The sequence below is a fragment of the Anomaloglossus baeobatrachus genome, chromosome 5 (assembly GCF_048569485.1).
Source record: "Anomaloglossus baeobatrachus isolate aAnoBae1 chromosome 5, aAnoBae1.hap1, whole genome shotgun sequence".
Classification (NCBI taxonomy): domain Eukaryota; kingdom Metazoa; phylum Chordata; class Amphibia; order Anura; family Aromobatidae; genus Anomaloglossus; species Anomaloglossus baeobatrachus.
Genome location: NC_134357.1, coordinates 569,810,055 through 569,832,550, shown reverse-complemented (window position 1 = coordinate 569,832,550; position 22,496 = coordinate 569,810,055). Strand labels below are relative to the sequence as shown.

General features: G+C 46.8%; 1 protein-coding gene across 1 annotated transcript in view; it reads right to left on the bottom strand.

Annotated features, from left to right (window-relative positions):
* Positions 1-21,474: 21,474 nt before the first annotated feature.
* Positions 21,475-22,496, bottom strand: part of LOC142310584 (uncharacterized) — an 11,955-nt gene continuing 10,933 nt past the window's right edge. Inside the window, exon 4 of the mRNA XM_075348103.1 lies at positions 21,475-22,496. This exon is cut by the window's right edge and continues 767 nt beyond it. The gene's annotated coding sequence lies outside the window, so the exon portion shown is untranslated.

Here is a 22,496-nt window from a genome sequence, read left to right as displayed (position 1 = left end):
CCGTGAGGTGCCACAGGTCCGGGTACCACGACCTCCTCGGCCAGTCTGGAGCGACGAGGATGGCGCGGCGGCAGTCGGACCTGATCTTGCGCAACACTCTGGGCAGCATTGCCAGAGGAGGAAATACATAAGGCAGTCGAAACTGCGACCAATCCTGAACTAAGGCGTCCGCCGCCAGAGCTCTGTGATCCTGAGACCGTGCCATGAATGCCGGGACTTTGTTGTTGTGCCGAGACGCCATGAGATCGACGTCCGGCGTTCCCCAGCGGCAACAGATCTCTTGAAACACGTCCGGGTGAAGAGACCATTCCCCTGCGTCCATGCCCTGGCGACTGAGAAAGTCTGCTTCCCAGTTTTCTACGCCCGGGATGTGAACCGCGGAGATGGTGGAGGCTGTGGCCTCCGCCCACAGCAGAATCCGCCGAGCTTCTTGGAAGGCTTGACGACTGCGAGTGCCGCCCTGGTGGTTGATGTACGCGACCGCCGTGGCGTTGTCCGACTGTATGCGGATCTGCCTGCCCTCCAGCCACCGATGGAACGCCTTTAGGGCTAGATACACTGCCCTTATCTCCAGGACATTGATCTGAAGGGAGGACTCTGTCGGAGTCCAGGTTCCCTGAGCCTTGTGGTGGAGAAAAATCGCTCCCCACCCTGACAGACTCGAGTCTGTCGTGACCACAGCCCAGGATGGGGGCAGGAAAGATTTTCCCTTCGACAGAGAAGTGGGAAGAAGCCACCACTGAAGAGAGGTCTTGGCTGCCAGAGAAAGAGAGACGTTCCTGTCTAGGGACGTCGACCTCCTGTCCCATTTGCGGAGAATGTCCCATTGGAGTGGACGCAGATGAAACTGCGCAAAGGGAACTGCCTCCATTGCTGCCACCATCTTCCCCAGGAAGTGCATGAGGCGCCTCAAGGGGTGTGACTGGGCCCGCAGGAGAGATTGCACACCTGTTTGCAGCGAACGCTGTTTGTCCAGCGGTAGCTTGACTATCGCTGAGAGAGTGTGAAACTCCATCCCGAGGTAAGTCAGTGATTGGGTCGGAGTCAATTTTGACTTTGGGAAATTGATGATCCACCCGAACCTCTGGAGAGTCTCCAGAGCAACGGTCAGACTGTGTTGACATGCCACCCGGGAGGGTGCCTTGACTAGGAGATCGTCTAAGTACGGGATCACGAGTGGCCCTGAGAGTGTAGGACTGCCACAACGGATGCCATGACCTTGGTGAAGACCCGTGGGGCTGTCGCCAGGCCGAAAGGTAGTGCCACAAACTGAAGGTGTTCGTCCCCAATGGCGAAACGCAGGAAGCGTTGATGCTCTGGTGCGATCGGCACATGGAGATAGGCATCCCTGATGTCGATTGATGCTAGGAAGTCTCCTTGGGACATCGAAGCGATGACAGAGCGGAGGGATTCCATGCGAAACCGCCTGGTTCTCACATGTCTGTTGAGCAATTTGAGGTCCAAAACGGGACGGAATGAACCGTCCTTTTTTGGCACCACGAACAGGTTGGAGTAAAAACCGCGACCACGTTCCTGAAGGGGAACGGGGATCACAACTCCTTCTGTCTTCAGAGTGTCCACCGCCTGAAAAAGTGCAACGGTTCGGTCGGGGGGCGGAGATGTTCTGAAAAAACGAGTCAGAGGACGAGAGCTGAACTCTATCCTGTAACCGTGAGATAGAATGTCTCTCACCCATCGGTCTTGGACATGTGGCCACCAGGCGTCGCAAAAGCGGGAGAGCCTGCCACCGACCGAGGATGCGGTTTGGGGAGGCCGAAAGTCATGAGGAGGCCGCCTTGGAGACGGTGCCTCCGGCGGTCTTTGGAGGACGTGACTTAGACCGCCATGCAGAAGAGTTCCTCTGGCTCTTCTGTGGCCTGTTGGACGAGGAGGATTGGGATCTGGCTGAGGGCCGAAAGGACCGAAACCTCGCTTGAATTTTTCGTTGCTGAGGTCTCTTTGGTTTGGGCTGGGGTAAGGACGAGTCCTTTCCCTTGGATTGCTTAATAATTTCATCCAATTGCTCGCCAAACAATCGGTCGCCAGAAAAAGGCAAACCGGTCAAGAACTTCTTGGAAGCAGAGTCTGCCTTCCATTCACGTAGCCACATGGCCCTGCGGACTGCCACCGAATTGGCGGATGCTACGGCTGTACGGCTAGCCGAGTCTAGGACAGCATTCATGGCGTAGGATGAAAATACCGACGCCTGAGAAGTCAAAGACGCTACTTGCGGAGCAGAGGTACGGGTGACCGCATTAATCTCAGACAGACAAGCTGAGATAGCCTGGAGTGCCCACACTGCTGCAAAGGCTGGGGCAAAGGACGCGCCTATGGCTTCATAGATGGATTTCATTAGGAGCTCTATCTGCCTGTCCGTGGCATCCTTGAGCGATGAACCGTCAGCTACTGCTACTACGGATCTAGCCGCCAGTCTAGAGACTGGAGGATCCACCTTGGGACATTGAGCCCAACCCTTAACTACGTCAGAGGGGAAGGGGTAACGTGTGTCATTAAGGCGTTTAGTAAAGCGCTTGTCCGGAAAAGCTCTGTGCTTCTGGACAGCATCTCTGAAGTTAGAGTGATCGAAGAAAGCACTCCGAGTACATTTGGGAAACCTAAACTGGTGTTTCTCCTGCTGTGAAGCAGACTCCTCTACAAGTGGAGTTGGCGGAGAAAGATCTAGCACCTGGTTGATGGACCATATTAGGTCATTGACTATGGCGTCCCCTTCAGGTGTATCAAGATTGAGAGCAACGTCAGGGTCAGAGTCCTGGGCTGCGACCTCCGCCTCATCCTCCAGAGAGTCCTCAAGCTGAGACCCCGAACAGCGTGATGAAGTCGGGGAAGATTCTAAGCGAGCCCGCTTAGCCGGTCTGGGACTGCGGTCCGTGCCGGAGTCCTCCACGTAATAGCTAGAGGCCACCCCAGAAGCACGCTTCGTCGCAGACCGAGAGGGGCCTGGGGGCGATCCCGCAGTGCCCGGGGCCTGTGTAAGGGCCGGTCTGGACTGCAGGGCCTCTAGTATCTTAGCAGACCATTTGTCCATAGACTGAGCCATGGATTGTGAAAGTGACTCAGAGAGTTTCTCAGCTAACACTGCAAACTCTGTCCCTGCCACCTGGACAGGGGAAGCCGGCGGTTCTACCTGGGCCGAGGGTCCCACCAATGCCCCAGGCTCCGGCTGAGCGAGTGCCATAGGGCCCGAGCATTGCTCACAGTGAGGGTAGGTGGAACCTGCAGGTAGCATAGCCGCACAAGAGGTACAGGTTGCAAAATAACCCTGTGCCTTGGCACCCTTGCTCCTTGTGAACGACATGCTGTTGTCTCCCAGGAGAGTGATCACTGAGGGTATATAGCCACAAGCTAACAGTACAGCCGAACCGAGAAAATGTATACAAATATAATATATATATATATATATACAGTTCGGCACCCTAGGGGGACCAGCACCGGGTGACCGGTGTGGCTTACCGACCGCTCAAGCGGTGTGTGGCCACCAGATTCCCTGCCTCGGGTCTCCCAGAGCTGCAGCCAGAAGTCCTCCACCGGCAGAATGTGCTAAAACATGGCTGTCGGCGTTCACAGGGGAGGAGGGAGCCGTGGGCGTACCTAAAAAAGTGCGGGAATCTGGTGCCCCAGAGTGATTAGTGAGGGGGGAGGAAGACACCTAAGTGTGCTCCAGCCCTCACTGTCGGCGTCAAGCCGAACGTCCCGCCCTTACCCCTGACTGGCAGGCCCGAAGGCGGGAGTTTAAGGCACTAGGCCGCAAAAGCCGGGGACTAAAGTTAAAACCGCGGCCGGCAAGCAGGCGCGGTCGGCGCGGTAATCCCGGTCGTCATACCAACACCGCAGCCGCTGCAGCGTCTGAGGCCAAAGTGCTCCATGCGCCGTCCCCAAGGGGACACAGAGTACCTGTAGATGCAGGGTCCTGTCCCTGATGGTACTCAGTCTCCTGTCCGTCAGAATCCCACAGGGGCTGCGGAGGGAGCCCGGTCCCAGTGCCTGGATGACCGGTTAGGATCCCACTTCTCCCAGAGCCCCTAAGGGATGGGGAAAGAAAACAGCATGTGGCTCCAGCCTTTGTACCCGCAATGGGTACCTCAACCTTAACAACACCGCCGACTCAGTGGGGTGAGAAGGGAGCATGCCGGGGGCCCTGTTAGGGGCCCTCTTTTCTTCCATCCGATATAATCAGCAGCTGCTGCTGACTAAAATGTGGAGCTTGCGTGAATGTGTGCCTCCTTCAACACAAAGCATAAAAACTGAGGAGCCCGTGATGCACGGGGGGGGTGTATAGGCAGAGGGGAGGGGTTACACTTTTTAAAGTGTAATACTTTGTGTGGCCTCCGGAGGCAGAAGCTATACACCCAATTGTCTGGGTCTCCCAATGGAGCGACAAAGAAATACCGAGTGAACAGATAAAACGGAGGGGAGGAAAACCGTGTGTGTAGCGGAGGGGGAGATGGTAACCCCTGATAACAACCCCTGACATCCCTAGATAGCCGCAGAACCTATGCGCCGAGCAGGATACCTGGCCCTGCATGACCCTGAACTGGGCCCTAGGGATTGAATGGACAGGATGAGCACTAGTCAACCCCACTTAGTCTTAAAAAACACACAGGGATAGCAAACGGGAAAGGACACAAACAACTTATTTCCAAGATGACTTAGGGAAGGGAATAGCAACATACGTTTCTCCAGATGATTACAAGCCGACTGCTTGCAGTCAGGACCATATAGAAACTTAACCCCATCACCAGCAACATAAAAAAGATAAAGGCAGGTATATAAAGTATAAAAACACAGAGGGTAAGGGATAATGATTTTTTTTTTTTAAATCAGATACTTTTTTATTAAAACAGAGTACATACAACAGAATAACAAATCGGCATCCAAATTAAATTTATCACATCTATTACCCCTTTAACTCCCCCTCCCGCCCCCTCCCCCACCCTGGCAGCAACACTTCTCCCCGATACTACATCCCATTTAGTACACACTTATGATACCCTTCAACTGTAGTATAGCAACCATCCCGTTGTGCAGGAGGAACAACTAGTAACACAAATAAAACAAAACATACACATCAGAGGTCTCAGACTGCTATCCCGGTCCCAGACCAGTTTACTGGTCCATCACTCGTCTTATTCGCATTGCAGCCAAGGAGACCAGAGCTTCTCAAACATTTTAACATTCCCCCTTCTTTCATACACTCCCCGTTCCAGCTGAAGAATACATTCCACCCTTTTAATGTACTCTCCCCTGGTCGGGGGGTCTTTTTTAATCCAGGACCTGGCGATTAGCTTTCTTGCCGCATACAGCAGCCTAGCAATGACAATTTTCATAGTATTTTCCACCCCAAGCTCCTCAACATATCCCAATAGGCATAGCACTGGTTCCCTGGGGAGGACACACCCATATGTTCTTCCTATCTTGTGGATAACCTTAGTCCAAAAGGAGACCAGTCTCAGACAAGACCACATCATGTGAAAAATACCTGCGTCAGATCCCTGACACCTTGGACACTCCGAATTCCTTTTCAACCCCATTTTAAACATCAGTAAGGGAGACCTATATACCCGGTGAATCACGTATAGGTGAGACAGTCTGGCCGGTTCGCTCATGGAAAGTTTAGGGACATACTCCAGGATACTCTCCCACACCTCCTCCATTATCGGCCCAACTTCCTCCTCCCATTTAGATTTAGTTTTAATTGGGTATTCTAAAAGAAAGGTATGTAGTATATCTTTATACGTGCCAGAAATGATCCCTTTAGTGCTTCCTCCGCCCTTACACACATACTCCAGTACCAGGTCAGTCTGTATGGCCACACTTTGTTTAGCCGCTTGGGCTGCAATCGCATGTTTTAATTGTCTGTAGTGGAGCCAGCCGGACGCCGGTAACTGAAACTGACTCTGTAACTGCGGGAACGATTTCACAATTCCTCCGTCCAATATCTGATGCATGTATATCACACCCTTGCGTCTCCACTCCTCAATATTCCCCACTTTCTGAATCTCCGGGAGATTACTGTTATCCCAGATAGGTGTAAACTTAGTTAACCGGGTCACCCCTCTCACCCTTTTCAGCCTATCCCAGGTCTTATTTATAAGTGCCATTGTAGGAGATGTTCTACCCAGGAGCCCCACCGCACCATCCTCTAGTCCCATTACCAATGGACTTCTACCCACTATGTATTCCAGTACTTCTTTAATGCCCCCATCTTTCTCTCGATCAGACCAACCCCTGAGGTGTTGACATTGCGCCGCTATATAATACAATTCCGGATTTGGGATTGCTAGACCCCCCTCATCCTTCGGCCTTTGTAAAGTCTCTAATCGCACCCCAGGCTGCTTTTTACCCCACACCAGGTCCCTAAACAGCGAGTTTATCCCTTTAAATCTTTTCCTTGAAATACAAACAGGGGCATTGTGCAGTATGTATAGGAGTTTAGGCATTACTACCATCTTTAGTAAATTAACCCTTCCAACAACTGACAAATGTAGCTTGTTCCAGGCATCCACCTTGGTTCTCAATTTTTTAAGGAGCGGCCATAAGTTCTCCTGTATGTATTTTTCTACTGGCAGAGATATCTGGATACCTAGATATTTAAATTCGTCCACATTCTTCAATTTGTTAGCCCCAGTATCCTCATTTGCCCAGGCTACTTCCCCATCCACCTTAAAGAGGCTCGATTTAGACCAATTAATGGTCAGTCCCGAAACTTCTCCAAATTTCTCTATTATCTGCATGGCATGATCCAATGAGGCTGATGGATCCCCCAAGAAAAGTAATAAATCGTCAGCATAAAGAGCTATTTTCTCCTCTAAATGCCCATACTTAAATCCATGAATCTCCTTTGTTTTCCTAATGGCCGCCGCCAGAGGCTCTATTGCAATAGCAAATAGGAGCGGCGATAGTGGGCAGCCCTGTCTCGTTCCCCGGTGCAACTCAAACGCTGTGGAGGTCATACCGTTAACTCTAACTTTAGCAGTAGGCCTATTATACAACAGCTGCACCCACTTTACAAACCGTGGGCCAAAACCCATATGCTGCAACACTTTCCACAGATACCCCCACTCAACACTATCGAACGCTTTCTGGGCATCTAACGAAGCGATCACCCTCCGGCCAGGGTTGTCAGGCGGCAACTGTAGATTAAGGTACAATCTCCTGATATTAGCAGCTGTCGACCTATTGGCCATGAACCCTGATTGGTCCATATGGATTAGGTTAGATATAACTCCAGTCAGCCGGTTTGACAACACCTTAGCCAGAAGCTTCACGTCCGCTGTTAATAACGAGATGGGTCTATATGAGTCTGGAAGCCTCGGATTTTTATCCTCCTTAGGAATTACTACTATTATTGCTTCTCTCATAGACTCAGGCAATACACCTTCCCCCTCAAAGACTTTCAATAGTTTGGGTAATAGGATTTCTTCTAACTGTTTATAAATTTCAACTGGTAGCCCGTCTGCTCCCGGTGCCTTGTCATTGCTCATGCCATGCAGAGCGCCCTCCAGTTCATCAATAGTAATAGGTGACTCCAGTTTATCTCTATCCGCCACAGACAACACCGGAAGCTCACCTCGCTCAAGAAATGAGTCCACCTCTTCCACCCTTATCTCTCCAATAGAAGAATATAGCGTGCGATAGAAATCTTTAAAGACCCCAAGGATCTCCTCAACCTCAGTGACCTGTGTCCCCTCCACCGTGTCCATACCATGCACAAATGAACTACTCCTTTGAGCTGCAGCTATGACCGATAATAGATGACCAACTTTTTCCCCCTCCTCATAAAAATGCAATTTTTGGAATGCCTGCTTCCTTACCGCCTTCTCCAAAAGCATCTTATTAACCTGTTCATGCGCCTGCCTAAGATTTTGCTTCGCGTCCGTAGTAGTACTCCGGATTGCTTCCAGCTCTGCCTTATCTAAGGCCTCCAGCCTATCTTTCTCATCCTGCCTCGTCTGTGTTTTACGTTTACAGATATCCCTGAACAGGAGTCCCCTGAGGTATGCCTTCATCGCATCCCATACCACCAGCGGACCAGTGCTACCCTCGTTGTGGATAAAGAAATCCCCAAGATCCCGTTCTATATTCCCCATATTAATATGACGGATCCATGCTGGATGAAGCTTCCACTCTCCCCTCCTTCCCCCTGTCAGGGTCCCCCGTCGTATGGACACTAGAATTGGGCTATGATCCGAAATCACTCTTGTCAGATATTGCACGTCGCTTATCATTGCATCCATCAGATCACTAGCTAGAGCCATGTCAATGCGGGACAGAGTGTTATGCGAAGCCGAATAACAAGAGAAGCAGGATATCCTCCCATTCCTCACTCGCCAGGCATCCACCATTCCAAGTTCCCCAATAAGAGTGCCAAACGAAGTCATACAACTATCCTGGATACCTGGAGGTCTACTACTCCTATCCCAGTACATATCTATCACATTATTGAAGTCCCCCACCAGTAAAAAAGGGATTACTCCCCCCTTCTCAGAGAACTCCCTTATCTCCCTTAGTTTGGTGCACCTATATGGAGGTGGTATATATATTGCAGCTATACACATGAGTCTGCCAAATATTTTACACTTGACGGCCACACACTGTCCCTCTTTATCCACATACACTTCTATCTCTTCATATTGCACAGAGTTATGGATCAGCAGTGATACACCCCTTGCATAGTTGGAAAAGGTGGAATGATAGGCCTTCTGCACCCATCTCCTATTTAAAACATGTGTTGTCTCCTTTGTTAGATGCGTTTCTAGTAGACATATTACTGACGGGTTCTGGTCTTGAACATATTTAATTATTGCCGCTCTCCTAGACCTATCTGATAACCCTCTAATATTCCAACTCAACACCTTAATTCTATCCCCCATTATCCCACCCAGTAAAACCATCAAACCTTGTAGTATTTCCCCATGCTGCCTCTACCCTACCCCTTTCCCCCCTCCCCCCCTGCTCCCCTCCCCTCCTACTCCCCACCACTTCCTGTTTTCGAGTACTCCCGTGAAGCATCGGGTTTTCCAAACCTGGTCCATAATCCCTACTAAATTCCCCCCTACCTCCCTCGCCTTCCCCTCTTAGACACATTTTAAAACTCGTCCCTTTTCCAACAATTCTCCACTCCCCCCCTTTCTATGTATAATCATATTCCACTCAACCAATATAACAGTAAAATGGCGAACAGTAATTAAACTGGAATCTCAAATTGTAAATACCACCACCGCGCCAAATTAGGCAGTCCCCATGTCCTGCGAAGCTCACATCAAACCCTTCACATTCCCCCTGCATACTACCTCAATCCCAAAGGGAAGGAGAAAAAAAAAGAAAAAACAAGAAGGGTCCCCTGTAAGCTCCTAAGGATGTTGTAGAGCCTCAGCCGGCCTTCTCCAACACACTGCAGATTCAGACAGTCAGCTCATTCCTTCAAACGGATCCGCTTTTCGTTTGCGTCCAATCACTGCATGGCTTCCTCTGGAGTTGTAAAAAAGTGCACCCGCTCCAACGCCGTCACTCTTAGCTTTGCCGGGAACATCATTGAGTATTGCACCCCCATCTCTCGCAGGTGCCTCTTTACTCCTGTAAAAGTCATACGTAGCTTTTGAACAGAAATGGAGTAGTCCGGGTATATGGAAATTCTCTGGCCGTCAATCATAAGATCCTCCATGTCTCTTGCCTTTCGCAGTATAGTGTCCCTGTCTCTGTAGTTGAAGAGCTTGGCTAGCATAGTGCGAGGGCCCCTGCCTGCTGGTTGTGGCTGCATCGGGACTCTGTGTGCACGTTCCACAGCATAGAGCTTGGATAAGACATTAGCACCCATTTTCCCCCTGAGCCAGTCTTCTACATATTCAGTGGGGTTTCTTCCTTCCGCTTTCTCAGGGATGCCGACAATTCGGATGTTATTTCTTCTAGAGCGGTTCTCTAAATCATCATTTTTTGCCATGATTTCAGCTATCTGCTGTGCAAATGTTTTTTCAGACTTTTGTAGTTTTGTAATATGATCCTCTGTTATCCCCACTCTCTCCTCTACAGCCGTTGTTCTCAGATCGGCTTTCTTGAGGTCTTTCTTAATGTCAGCAACCTCTGCCTGTAATCCCTTAACTTGCTTCGTCAGGGAAGTCAGAGCCTCTTTACAAAAAGACACCACTGCAAAAACGTCCTTTAAAGTGGGGTTTTCTGGAGCCTCCTGTGCACTGTGCTTTCTCCACTTCTCCTGTCTTATCTTGCTGCTTTTCACCATCCCCCATCTCATCAGAGCTGGCATTGTCTTCTCCCTCCTCACCTCTGTTATCTGTATGCTGATGTGATTTCTCTGAAGTCCGGGAAAATTTCTCCAGCCTTGCCGCGACCTGCATCCTCTCCTGACAGGCTGCATTAACTTTCTCAGCTTCCTGCCTTATCATGGCACCATCCTGAGAGCTGGGGACTTTCCCGCCTCCATTATCTTTTTGCCTGTGACGGACCATGGCACCTCTCTGCATCCACCAGACTCACTCCAGATAAGTCCTCACCACCTTATCTTCCTGACAGCCGGCTGAGGCAGTGATAACAGCGGTATTCAGGGATTTATCAAGGGAGTTTGCAGGAGAGCTCCACAAACACGTCTCTTCACATTGCCGTCCAGGCCACGCCCCAAGGGATAATGATTAGCAGCTAAAAGGTAAAGATCTCCACATGCTCTCCTAACAGAGAAGACACACAAAACTCCATTCCCACCACAAAGGAAAGTATGGAATATCAAGGAGCAGTTTATGCTGCCAAATGCAGCGACCCTCTGCAGCCGGACACCACAGGGTTTTCTGTCAAACGTCACACACCCGTGATAGTGGATCTAATTGTAACATCCAGGTTAGCACTTCTCCCCTCTGTTTCCACCTCAATCACTGGGATATACCTTGCAGGTGATACGGCGCGGCGGTCCTGTTTTATTGCTGGGTCCATTGGTGCTGCTTAGTTCAGACTCCTTTCGGTGAGCCCTGGGTGGGGGATGTCATCTATTTAAAGCCCTGAAACTCTTGACTCTCCCTGCCAGTTAGTTTCTCTTCTCTATCTTGTGCTTTCTGCTTTGCTTATTGAATTCCTGTTGTCTGACATCCATTTTTCATGACCATTCTTTGTCTTGATTTTGTGCCTTGGCAGCTGTTTTACTTCTGACCCGACTACCTTGACTTCCCTTGCTTCTGGTTCTCTACTCTGGCTGGCACCATGGAATCAACCAAGTGCCCTCTACGGTAACACCAAATCTCTATGCAAGGGATAAATGGCGAAGGCTGGAATTCCTTTTGAACTTGCTAGAATCAAGTCTCTCCGCTGTTGCCTTTTTGAGCCGACAGACATGACAGACATGGCAGTACTGAGTTACTGTTTCATATCATTGAGTTGCGTGAGAATTCCCAGTGTAGGGCTTGTTGTCATCTGGCAGATCCAATGCTGTAGCAGTATATCAGCTTTAATCTACTGGATCAGTAATTCTTGCTCTGTGAGGTCCAGGTTGCCTTGTGTCTGCACTCACACCGGTATTAACAGAAACATTAAAATTACAACTAAAGTTTGTGATAAATGAATGTATTTCAGTAAATGATCATTAGTTAAGGAATCAGGAATAGTAGAACAAAAAACAGCACTCAACAAAAAAAAAAATCTAGTTTTATTTCTTATTTTATAAATCCAAATACATCTTCACAGGGGAGAGTAGGAAAGCGTATGATGGGAGGCAGCCATTTTGCATCCACTAGCTCTTCAGGCCACTTTACACCGCAACGAAATCGCTAACGAGATGTCGTTGGGGTCATGAAATTCGTGACGCACATCCAGCCTCATTAGCGATGTTGTTGCGTGTGAAACGCACAATCGACTGTTAACGATCAAAATGACTTACCTAATCGTTGATGCATCGTTCCTTTCCCGATTATCGTTGCTGTTGCAGGACGCAGGTTGTTCGTCGTTCCTGCAGCAGCACACATCGCTACTTGTGACACCGCAGGAACGAGGAACATCACCTTACCTGCGGCCGCACGCAATGAGGAAGGAAGCAGGTGGGCGGGATGTTTGTCCTGCTCATCTCCGCCCCTCCGCTTCTATTGGGCGGCCGCTTAGTGACGCCGCACGAACCGCCCCCTTAGAAAGGAGGCGGTTCGCCGGCCACAGCGATGTCGCTAGGCAGGTAAGTATGTGTGACGGGTGTAAGCGATGCTGTGTGCCATGGGCAGCGATTTGCCCGTGACGCACAACCGATGGGGGCGGGTACGCTTGCTAGCGATATCGATAGCGATATCGCTGCGTGTAAAGTGCCCTTTCCTCTAGCTCTGAGTGTTTGTGCTCATTAAGAAATAAAACTGAGCACAATATTCCAAGTGTAAGAGGGATTATGTTGCAAATTCTACCAGAGCACAATAGATGGAAGACTCCACCCTGCACCTTAGAAAGAAGAATGAAATGAGGTTCTGGACACCATGTAACCGATTCCCAGCAGCTAACAATAAGCCATATACAAGAAAAAAAAACAGACTGATCAGTGTTTGACCAGAGTGTGGTCCGAGTCTCACCAGTTTTTCTCGTACATGGAGAAAAAGGTTTTTAAACCTTCTTCATTCTGACAGTCTGTAAAAGTCAGATTGCACTCAGAAGTCATCAGAGTGCGGTTCCATTTTTGCACTGACCCACTTATATTGCCGATTTGGATCAGACACATAGATCAAAATGGGAAATGTCCACTTTGTTTTTCCATAGACAGCACGGTCTGTGAAAAATCACAGACATGTGAATGACACCATAGACTATAACAGCAAATTATCGTACATAACTCATATATTGGCTTCATATAAATCGTTTTTAACCACACACACAAACAAACTGCTCACATCATGGTATAGTGGCTGCAATGCTGAGTTAAATGTAATTATTAATTTCTTATCACTGTTGCGGAGATATTCGCTTGTATACTTTAGTTCATAATTTGGTATAATTTAAGTGGGAGTTATCAGAGATATGTCTCTGGGGGCATATACTTCTTCCATTGAGTGAGGCCGACAACACACAGGGGTAAAAAAGAATAAGCCCTCCTCTACTCGCTGATCTCTGCAGCTATTGTGTAGGGATACAGCACAGCAGAATTAGATATCATTACAAACACTTCCAGATCTTATCTCATATTGTTATCCGTTCTGTCCCCCCCCACACTGACTTCCATGAGATCTGGATGCGTTTATAATGATACATAAGGCACTTCTACATACTGACTGTACACATCAGGGAGGAAAGGAATGAGTATTCTTTTTTTCCCCTGCATGATGCTGCCTACTTAGGATTGTGAAACTGTAACGCCCACAGTGACAACCACGCACTGTCCTGTCCCTCTCCCCTGGCGAGGAAGTCAGTTGGCTCACTTGTCTGTCCCTCCTGTGGTGGCCACTCCATTTCCGTCCCTGTTGCTGTCTCCCAGAGGCTGCATTCTCATGGCAGACTTAATGTTTCTGCTCTAGGATATGGTGCGTGGCCACACCCCCTTTCTTAAAGGGCCAGTGTACCCTTAACCCATAAATACCTCTTAGGTCATCTGAAATGCTACAGGTACTAAAGGCACCTCTGCCCTATGGGAGGTACCTGGATGACGAGTCTAATACGTTGCTAGTTCTCAGGTTCCCTAGCACTGCTCATAATTGCTGCCGCATCCATCCATTAGTCTATTTATCCATCCCGGACAGAACATCAACACCTGATGCTGCTGTTGTTACCTATTTCCAGAGCCTGTTGCTCCCGTACCACTGGGGCCAGCTGTTGCAGCAGAGGCTCGGGTGAAACTAGCTTTAGGTTCATAGTCAAGCCCCTCTGGGTTTTGTGTGTGCTGTGGCCCAGTGAGTTCGCTAAAATCTCTGCTCGCCCGCCGAGCATAACACAATTGTATTTAGGAGAAGTACACACTCCCAAAAAGAAATCTCAGGTAATACGCAGTTGAATTATAACATAGGTTGTAAAGTTTAGGCTAAAGTCTAGGCTAAAGTTTTTCCAAAAATAAGACCTACCCCAAAAATAAGCCCTAGCGAGAATTTTCAGTCATTTTGGAGTATGCTCGGAAAATGACATGAAACTCAGCCCGGTTAATATAGCGCTGTGCTTCTATCTAAGTGATTACCTGTATTGTGGGCACTGCAGGATGTATTTCTTCAGCTCAAATTTGGCTTTTATTCAGCGTAAAATATTTCGGCTTATTCTATGCATTCTACTTGCTGATGTTTATTGCTCATTGCATACAGCACATTTCCTTATCATTTAGTGTTCTACATTGCTTTCCCTTTTAGACTCGCGACTTAATTTTGACTATTATTATTTATTATTATAGCGCCATTTATTCCATGGCACTTTACAAGTGAAATGGGTATACATAAAACAAGTACAACAATCATGAACAGTACAAAAACAGACTGGTACAGGAGAAGAGAGGACCCTACCCGTGAGGGCCCACAGTCTACTGGGAATGGGGGAAGGTACAGTAGGTGAGGAAAGAGCTGGATGTAATGGTCTGAGGGTTATTGTAGGTTGTAGGCTTGTCGGAAGAGGTGGGTCTTCAGGTTCCTTTTGAAGGTTTCCACGGTAGGCGAGAGACTAATATACTGGGTTCCAGAGTATGGGTGAGACGCGGGAGAAATCTTGTATGCGATTGTGTGAAGAGGAGATAAGAGAGGAGTAGAGAAAGAGATCTTGTGAGGATCTGATGTTGCATGCAGGTAGGTACCGGGAGACTAGGTCACAGATGTATTAAGGAGACAGGTTGTGAATGGCTTTGTATGTCATCGTTAGTATTTTGAACTGGAGTCTTTGGGCAAAGGGAAGCCAGTGAAGGGATTAGCAGAGAGGAGAGGCTGTGGAAAAGCAAGGGGAGAGGCGGATTAATTGAGCTGCAGAGTTTAGGATAGATTGGAGGGGTGCAAGAGTGTTGGAAGGGAGGCCACAGAGCAGGAGGTCGCAGTAGCTGAGGCAGGAGATGTTGAGGGCGTGCATTAGTGTTTTTGCGGATTCTTGGTTAAGGAAAGCACAAATCCGGAAGATATATATATATTTTTTTTTTTAAACATCTTTTTATTGAATTTTAACCGAATTTCTTTTACAATCTGCTCTTATACAAAGAGCATTTCATTAATGACATTATAATCAAAACAGTCCCGCCCACCCCTCCCCCCGCTCTGCGTGCGACCAGAAGCAACTTAAAATGGTAACTTATGTAATTGGTATGTGTCCATTGAGCAGTTCAAGAAGGTACCAAGAGGTCTGTCCAAACTGAGATTTAAGTCTATCCTTAAGCACTGTAGCCAAGTTAGGTATACATAAAGACCATGTTTCAAAGAAACGCTTAGTCAGCTTCTCCTTATTCGACAGTGCATCCAGCCAGTCCATTTTGAATACGAACATTAGTTTTGTTTGGATAAACGCTAGAGAGGGTGCTTCAGGATTTACCCAGAGATGTAGGATACTTTTCCTAGTGGCCGAGGCCCAAATAGTTAACATTGCCCTGGTACCTCTCGGAAGACTTTGTTGAGCCTCCTCCAACATGTTAAAAATCGCCCACTGTGGTGTCAGAGCAAACTCAATATTGTATGTGTTTTGTAAGACTGAGTGAACGCTTCTCCATACTCCCTGTATCTGAACACAGTCCCATAAGTGGTGAAACAGGTCAGTGTCTCTTATGCCACATTTAGAACAAGAGTATAAGGCATTTGTGTCCATTTTTGATTGAATTTTTGGAGTAATATATGCTCTATGTAGAATCATCAAGGCCGTATCTGTGTAGCTACTGGACGAGAGAAATTTACGTTGCAACAGCGTGGCTTGTAAAAAATCCTTTACCTCAAACTCTGGCATGTCTACCTTCCATTTTGCTGGACCTGTTGTTTTCCCCTCCCATGTCCAAACTGTACGCAACATTGAATAAACCTGACTAGTCGAGGACGCCTGGCTTCTTGCCCTCCTAAGAAAGTTATCCACACTTCCTCCAAGATCTCCCTTTGGCTTGTCAACAAGATATTTTTGTGCCAAGCTACGCGCCTGAAGAAAAAGAAAAGGCTGACCCACAAAAGCTGGAAATCGGTGTGCCGCCTTCTCGTAAGAAAGCAACGACCAATCAGGCTCCATTAGATCTGCAGCATAAGCACAACCCTGCATTGACAATGTTTCATAAATCCTCGGAGGGCGACCCTGGAGGAATCTCGGATTTCCAATAAAGGGTTGAAATGGGGAACTTGAAGTGTTAATTTTACCAAGTTTCCTCACCTTCCTCCACGTTTGTATAGTATGCCATAGTGTTGGATGATCCCTAACCTCACTCGGTATTTCCTCGTTCCCTAAATGCAGCAATGCTGTTAACGAGACTTGTGAACATAGCTGTTGTTACAATTGTACATTGGCAAAGTGAGATACTCCTCGCACCCAGTCCACCACATATCTAAAATTTGCTGCTAGATTATATCTGCCCAGATCTGGAAGATTTATGCCCCCTGCCCCTTTTGGTAATTGAAGCTTGATTAAGCTGATCCTAGTACGCCCCTTGTGCCCCCAAATTAATTTTTCAAAGGATTAATTTAGTAGCTTAATATCTGATTTGCGTAGAAGCAACGGGAGAGTCTGAAATAAGAACATTATTTTGGGGAATGCTACCATTTTAATTAAGTGACATCGGCCCGAAAAGGATATTTTCAGATGTTTCCAAGATTGGAGTAGATGTATTAATGAATTTATAAGAGGCTTATAATTAATTTGATATAGTAACAAGGGGTTTGCTGGGAGCTGAATCCCCAAATATTTAATGGACCTGGTACACCACTGGAAGGGAAATAAGTTATCAATTTTACCCGATTTGTACATTGCCAATGCCTCAGTTTTTTTGTAATTTACCCTGAAGCCTGAGGCCTTTCCAAAATTATTCAATGTGTTCATTATCTCTAGAATCGCTTGGGAGGGATTGGCAATAAACAATAAAATATCATCGGCAAAAGCCAAAAGTTTAATTGTTGTCCCACCGACTCTCATGCCCTGATATATTGCTAAATTATGTAGGGTCCTCAACATTGGGTCCAGAGCCAAATTAAACAATAAAGGTGACAAGGGACACCCCTGCCTCGTTCCCCTCTGTACCTCAAATGGCTCAGAGAATGTATTATTTATAGATAGTCTGGATTTGGGTTCTGTGTATATCATCTTGACTGCTTTGCAAAACCAGGATCCCGCCTGGCGACATGCCAAAAAATTATGTAAATAGGCCCAAGAGACCCTGTCAAAGGCCTTGTCCGCATCAAGGCTAACTACTATATGTTTGGTACATCTATGCTTCCTACTATAAGAGATAGCCCCAATAGCCGTCCTGATGTTATAGGTGATGGATTTCCCGTGCACGAATCCCGTTTGGAAGGGCAGAATAAGATCTGGAATCACTTGTTGTAATCTACCAGCTAGTATTTTAGTAAAGATTTTAAAATCAGAGTTGAGTAATGAGATGGGTCTGTATCCCTCCACCTGTAGTGGGTCTTTTCCTGGCTTAGGTAATACTATAATGTTTGCCTCATTGAACCTGTCGGGAATTATTCTATCTGTGACTATCTTATTATACACTGCACATAGATGAGGACCGATAGAGGCTCCCAAGATCTTATAATATTCGTTACTAAATCCGTCGGGCCCTGGGCTTTTGGCTAGTTTAAGAGTGCCAATAGTTTTTACTATTTCTGAAATATTTATAGGGGCGTTTAGTACTACTCTTTGTTCCTCTGTCAAGATGGGCGCTACGGTACCATGGATAAAATCAGCTTCCCCGTCAACCTCCCTCGGTTCCGCCTCATACAGCGAGCCAAAGAATGCCCTGAACTCCTCCACTATTTCCTCATCTTTTGTTACCATGGTACCATCTTTCTTTTTAATTTTGTGGATTCTAGTGGTGGTTCTAAAGGGTTTGGTTAAAGAAGCTAGTAATTTCCCAGGTTTGTTGCCCCATTTAAAGTATTTATGTTTCTGATAGTCCAGGTTACTAAGTGCCATCTCATGGGTCAAGGTGTCCGCCGCCTCCTTGGCCTCTAAGAAATGTTGTTTTGTCGCATCCGTGTTGTTATTTTTAAAATCTTTATATGCCTGCGTGAGAAGTTTTTGTGCCGATATAGTTTGTTCCAGGAGCTTTTTTCTCTTATGGCTGACATATGATATTATCTGACCTCTTACTACTGCCTTGGAGGCAGCCCAATACAAACCAGCGTCCCCACTATGCTCGTGATTATCATTCTCATAAAAGCTCCAGTAGTTTTGTAAAGAAGCTTTGAAATCCTCAGATTGATATAAATATGAAGGAAACCTCCACCTTCTTTCCCGTAGTATTGTGGTAGATAATAACAAATTAAAAGTAACCGGTGCATGATCCGAAATACAGATGTCTAGGATGTTGGAGGAAAGTAAATGTGGCATCAGTGCTGGGCTTAGTAGGCAATAGTCAATCCGTGTATGTAAGTCATGGACATGTGAATAAAATGTATAGTCTTTATCTATTGGGTGCTGCATGCGCCATGTGTCTATTAGTCCCAATTGATTGACGAGATATTGCAAACCACTATGGAGCGCCAATAGAGGAGATGGCTGGGGACTTGACCTGTCTAAAATTCCATCATGAGCCTCATTGAAATCTCCGCCTACAATTAAATTAGTCATATCCCAACCTGTGATACTTTCGATCAATCTGGCTCTGAACTGTGGATCAGGAATATTTGGTGCATATATGTTTGCTAAGTTGTAGATAGTGCCCTCTATCTTCACTTTCACCAATAATAATCTCCCCATAGGGTCCTCTGAAACCTCCAGAACTTCATGACTAATATGCTTATTGATCAATATAGCTACCCCTCTTTGTTTTCTCGTAAATGACGCTTCTGCGCATACGGCATATTTTCTGCTGTGAAGAAATGGGTGATTGCCCTTCATCCAGTGTGTTTCCTGTAAGAAGACAATATGGCAATTTAAACGATGTAGATAATTTAAAACTTTTTTCCTCTTAATAGGAGAGTTTAACCAGTTAACATTCCAGGAGCACCAATACAGCGATTTAATCGTGGACACATTTGTGCTCTCTGTGTTAGTCATTTATCCTATTCCAGAAGGAGGAATTAATTGTAAAATTATAAACAACCTATTTGGGTTCCCTCGTCCATCCCAGCGAGTAAACGCGACAACCCATATGAGAGCTAAACTAAAGGTACGCACGCAGAGCCCCCTAACCCCTTCCCATCTAAACAAAAACCTTAATCTAATGGCAATGTCACCTGCCTCTCTGGCAGTCCTGACACTGAAAAAAAAAAGGAAAAACAGAATGAACATCGGAACTGTAGCACAGTGACGTCTCCGATTTAAGTGTCTATGTTGACTGCTGGCGAAGCTCCATTTTCCTGAAGAAGGTAATTTAAAGCCAACTTAGGATCTTCAAAAGTTCAATTCTTTCCCCCTGTAGTCAAGCGTAGAACAGCAGGATACAGTAGACTGAAGCGAATATTTTTTTCCGCCAATAGTTTGCATACTGGATTGAAGGCTTTGCGTCTTGTTGTCAAGGCTGCTGAGTAATCTTGGAACAAAAGCAGTTTAGAGTTATTGTAGGTAAGTGAGCGATTTTTTCTAAATGCTGTCAGCAATCCAATCTTGTCTTGGAAGTCTAGGACCTTAAAAATTACTTGTCTGTGTCTGACCTCTCCATCATTTCGAGGTGGGCCCACTCTGTGGGCCCTTTCAATAGCAATTGGCCCCGACTTTAGATCCAATTTCAAAGCTCCTGGTAGCCATTCTGAAGTGAGTTTCAGTAGATCAGCTTGCCGAACCGATTCAGGGACACCCACCAACCTTAAATTATTGCGTCTGGACCTGTTTTCAAGATCATCTACCTTGTCCAGCAATACAGCAATGTCCTTATTCCTGCTCTCCAGCATCTCTGAAATTTCCTTTACAGAGTCCTCCATGTCAGAGACCCTCTGCTCCACATCTGTTAGCCTTGAACCCTGGGCATTAACTTGGGTGACTATAATGTCTAATGAAGACTGGAAGGCTGCCAGCAGCCCATCAATCACCGGCATCAAGAGATCCGTGTCCTGGGGTGGGTCTGTAGTTGCCTCAGGGGAAGCCCCTGGTGATGGGGGTGCATTTTGGTTTCGTCTTTGCGGTCTAATTCCTTTACTTGGTTGTGTGGCATTGCTCTTACCCACAAATTTATCCATAGTAAGAACTGTAAATATGGAGCTTCTTTAGAGACTGTGGTGACGTCACAATAACATAAGCTTAATTACATCTGTGTGGTAAACTTGGCTGTTTCACAATTATTTCCACGCTGTGTATGAGAGTGTATAGATGTTACTTGAAAAAGACCAGTCAGAAGGGCAGGAGGCAGGCCAGATGACTGATCCCACTTCTTTTTGTTTTTCACCCTCTTCTATACTGTCAGTGCTGGTGAAGTGGTGAGGGCTAATCAAGTTGAGCTGTGATGCACTTCAGGCTTATCTGCCTCTGTTTACTGTTGCAGATTACAGGCCTTGTGCAGCAGCCATATAAGATGAGACCTGCAGGGATGTATCTGCCCCCTCCACAGCCCCCTGTTTATCTCCTGACCTGCTGTCACAGCCGAATGTCTCCAGGGGCTCTCAGCTCCCCCCTCACTTACAGTATCTCAGACGGTGGGCCTGTCCACGGAGCTCTGTGTGACAGGTAAACACAGCGTGCAGTCCTGTTTGCTGAGCTTGCTGCTGCTCGGTGTTTCACTATTTCTTCTGTGGCAGGGAGGGGAGTGTGTGAGAGTTCACTGAAAACTATGGCTGCCGCTGGAAGCACTTCAGTCCCCCTCCCTGTCTCCTTCTGGATGTTAGTGCCCGATATTTAACCCCTCTCTTACCAGATCCCGGGTGCTTTCCGTTTGCAGTGGCACAGCTGCAGGGGGAGCAGGGAGGATGGGCAGCGTTCCTCTGTGCAGCACAGCCCACAGCCTGCAGCCTGGTGCTTTGTGTCAGAGCACTCCTTTCTTTGTGGTGCAGCATGCACCTTTCACCTCCGGAGTATCAGGAGAGCCGGGCCTGATGTGCGCCCCTTGTCCTGGCCTTATCCCTGCAGCCTTGAGATGTTAGGATGGGCCTGGATAACGTTTTTGGCCTAGGCTGCTGCAGGAGCTCATGATAAAAGTAGCTACCTCTTAGCTCCGCCTCCCGGAAGTCCCGGAAGATATATTTTTGAGTTGTAGTTGGCAGGAGGTGAAGAGGGCTTGGAGGTGTGGCTTGAACGATAGAGCAGAGACGAGGGTTACTCCATGGTAACAAGCTTGTGAGACTGGGGAGAGTGAGCAGCCATCAACTTAGATTAATAGGCTTGTTGGAGGGGTTAAGAGAGGAGGAAAGATAATGAATTCAGTTTTGTTCATGTTAAGCTTTAGGATTTGCACAGAAAATATAACTTAACACACTGAAATTGTTTATGAGCAATTCTTTAATAAAATAATTTTATAATATATATGTAATTTAGCTGCCTTTAAAGAAAATGTAATTTCTTTGTTAAACATTTTCCCATTCTCAAGATCAAAGTGGCTTCTCCTCTGTGTGTATTCTTGGATTCTTTAGAAGAGTTGATTTACAGGAGCAACAATCCCCACATTTTGGTCACGAAAATGATTTGTACCCTGTATGAGTTCTCAGATGTGTAGTGTGACGCAGTAAAGTGTTTGGTGTTGGACATGTGCCTTTTGCACTGGTGAGCAGCAGAAAAAAGGTTCATCCTGGGCTGGATCAACTCTGCTAGTTCAGGTTTTGAGGCAACGCCCGATGTGCACATAATCACATAGGACGACACAATGACTTTAACATTTAGGAAATTGGGTGTTGTTCTCTAATTTTGCTCTCTAGTGTATCTTCCACTGCATGAGGTTGAGAACACATGAGAGTAAAAAAAGAACATGCCCTCCTCTACTCACTGATCTTTGCAGCTATTGTGTAGAGATACAGCACAACAGAATTATATATCATTACAAACACTTCCAGATCTTATCTCATATTGCTATCAGTTCTGTTCCTCACCCCACACCGACTGCTGTAAGATGAGATCTAGATGTGTTTATAATGCTACGTAATGCTGCTGTACTTCTACATTTTAGCTGCACACATCAGTGAAGAGAGGATGGTGTATGCTTTTTTTTCCCCCTGCATAATACTGCCTACTTGAGATTCTCAATCGCATTTAGGGGAAGATGTGCATACTACCAGAAAGAAATCTCTGGTAATACCCAGTTGACATATAACAGAAATAATATCCTAAATTTCCAAGCTATCGTGTTTTTACAAAAATAAGACCTACCCCGAGAATAAGCCCTTGCAGGAATTTTCTGCCATTTTGGAGTATAAGCTCTACTTGTGATTCAATAATGAAGTGTCAATGCAGCTAAAAAGTTTAAGAATACAGTAGGACACTTCATTTAAAAAGCAGAAACCCCGAAAACA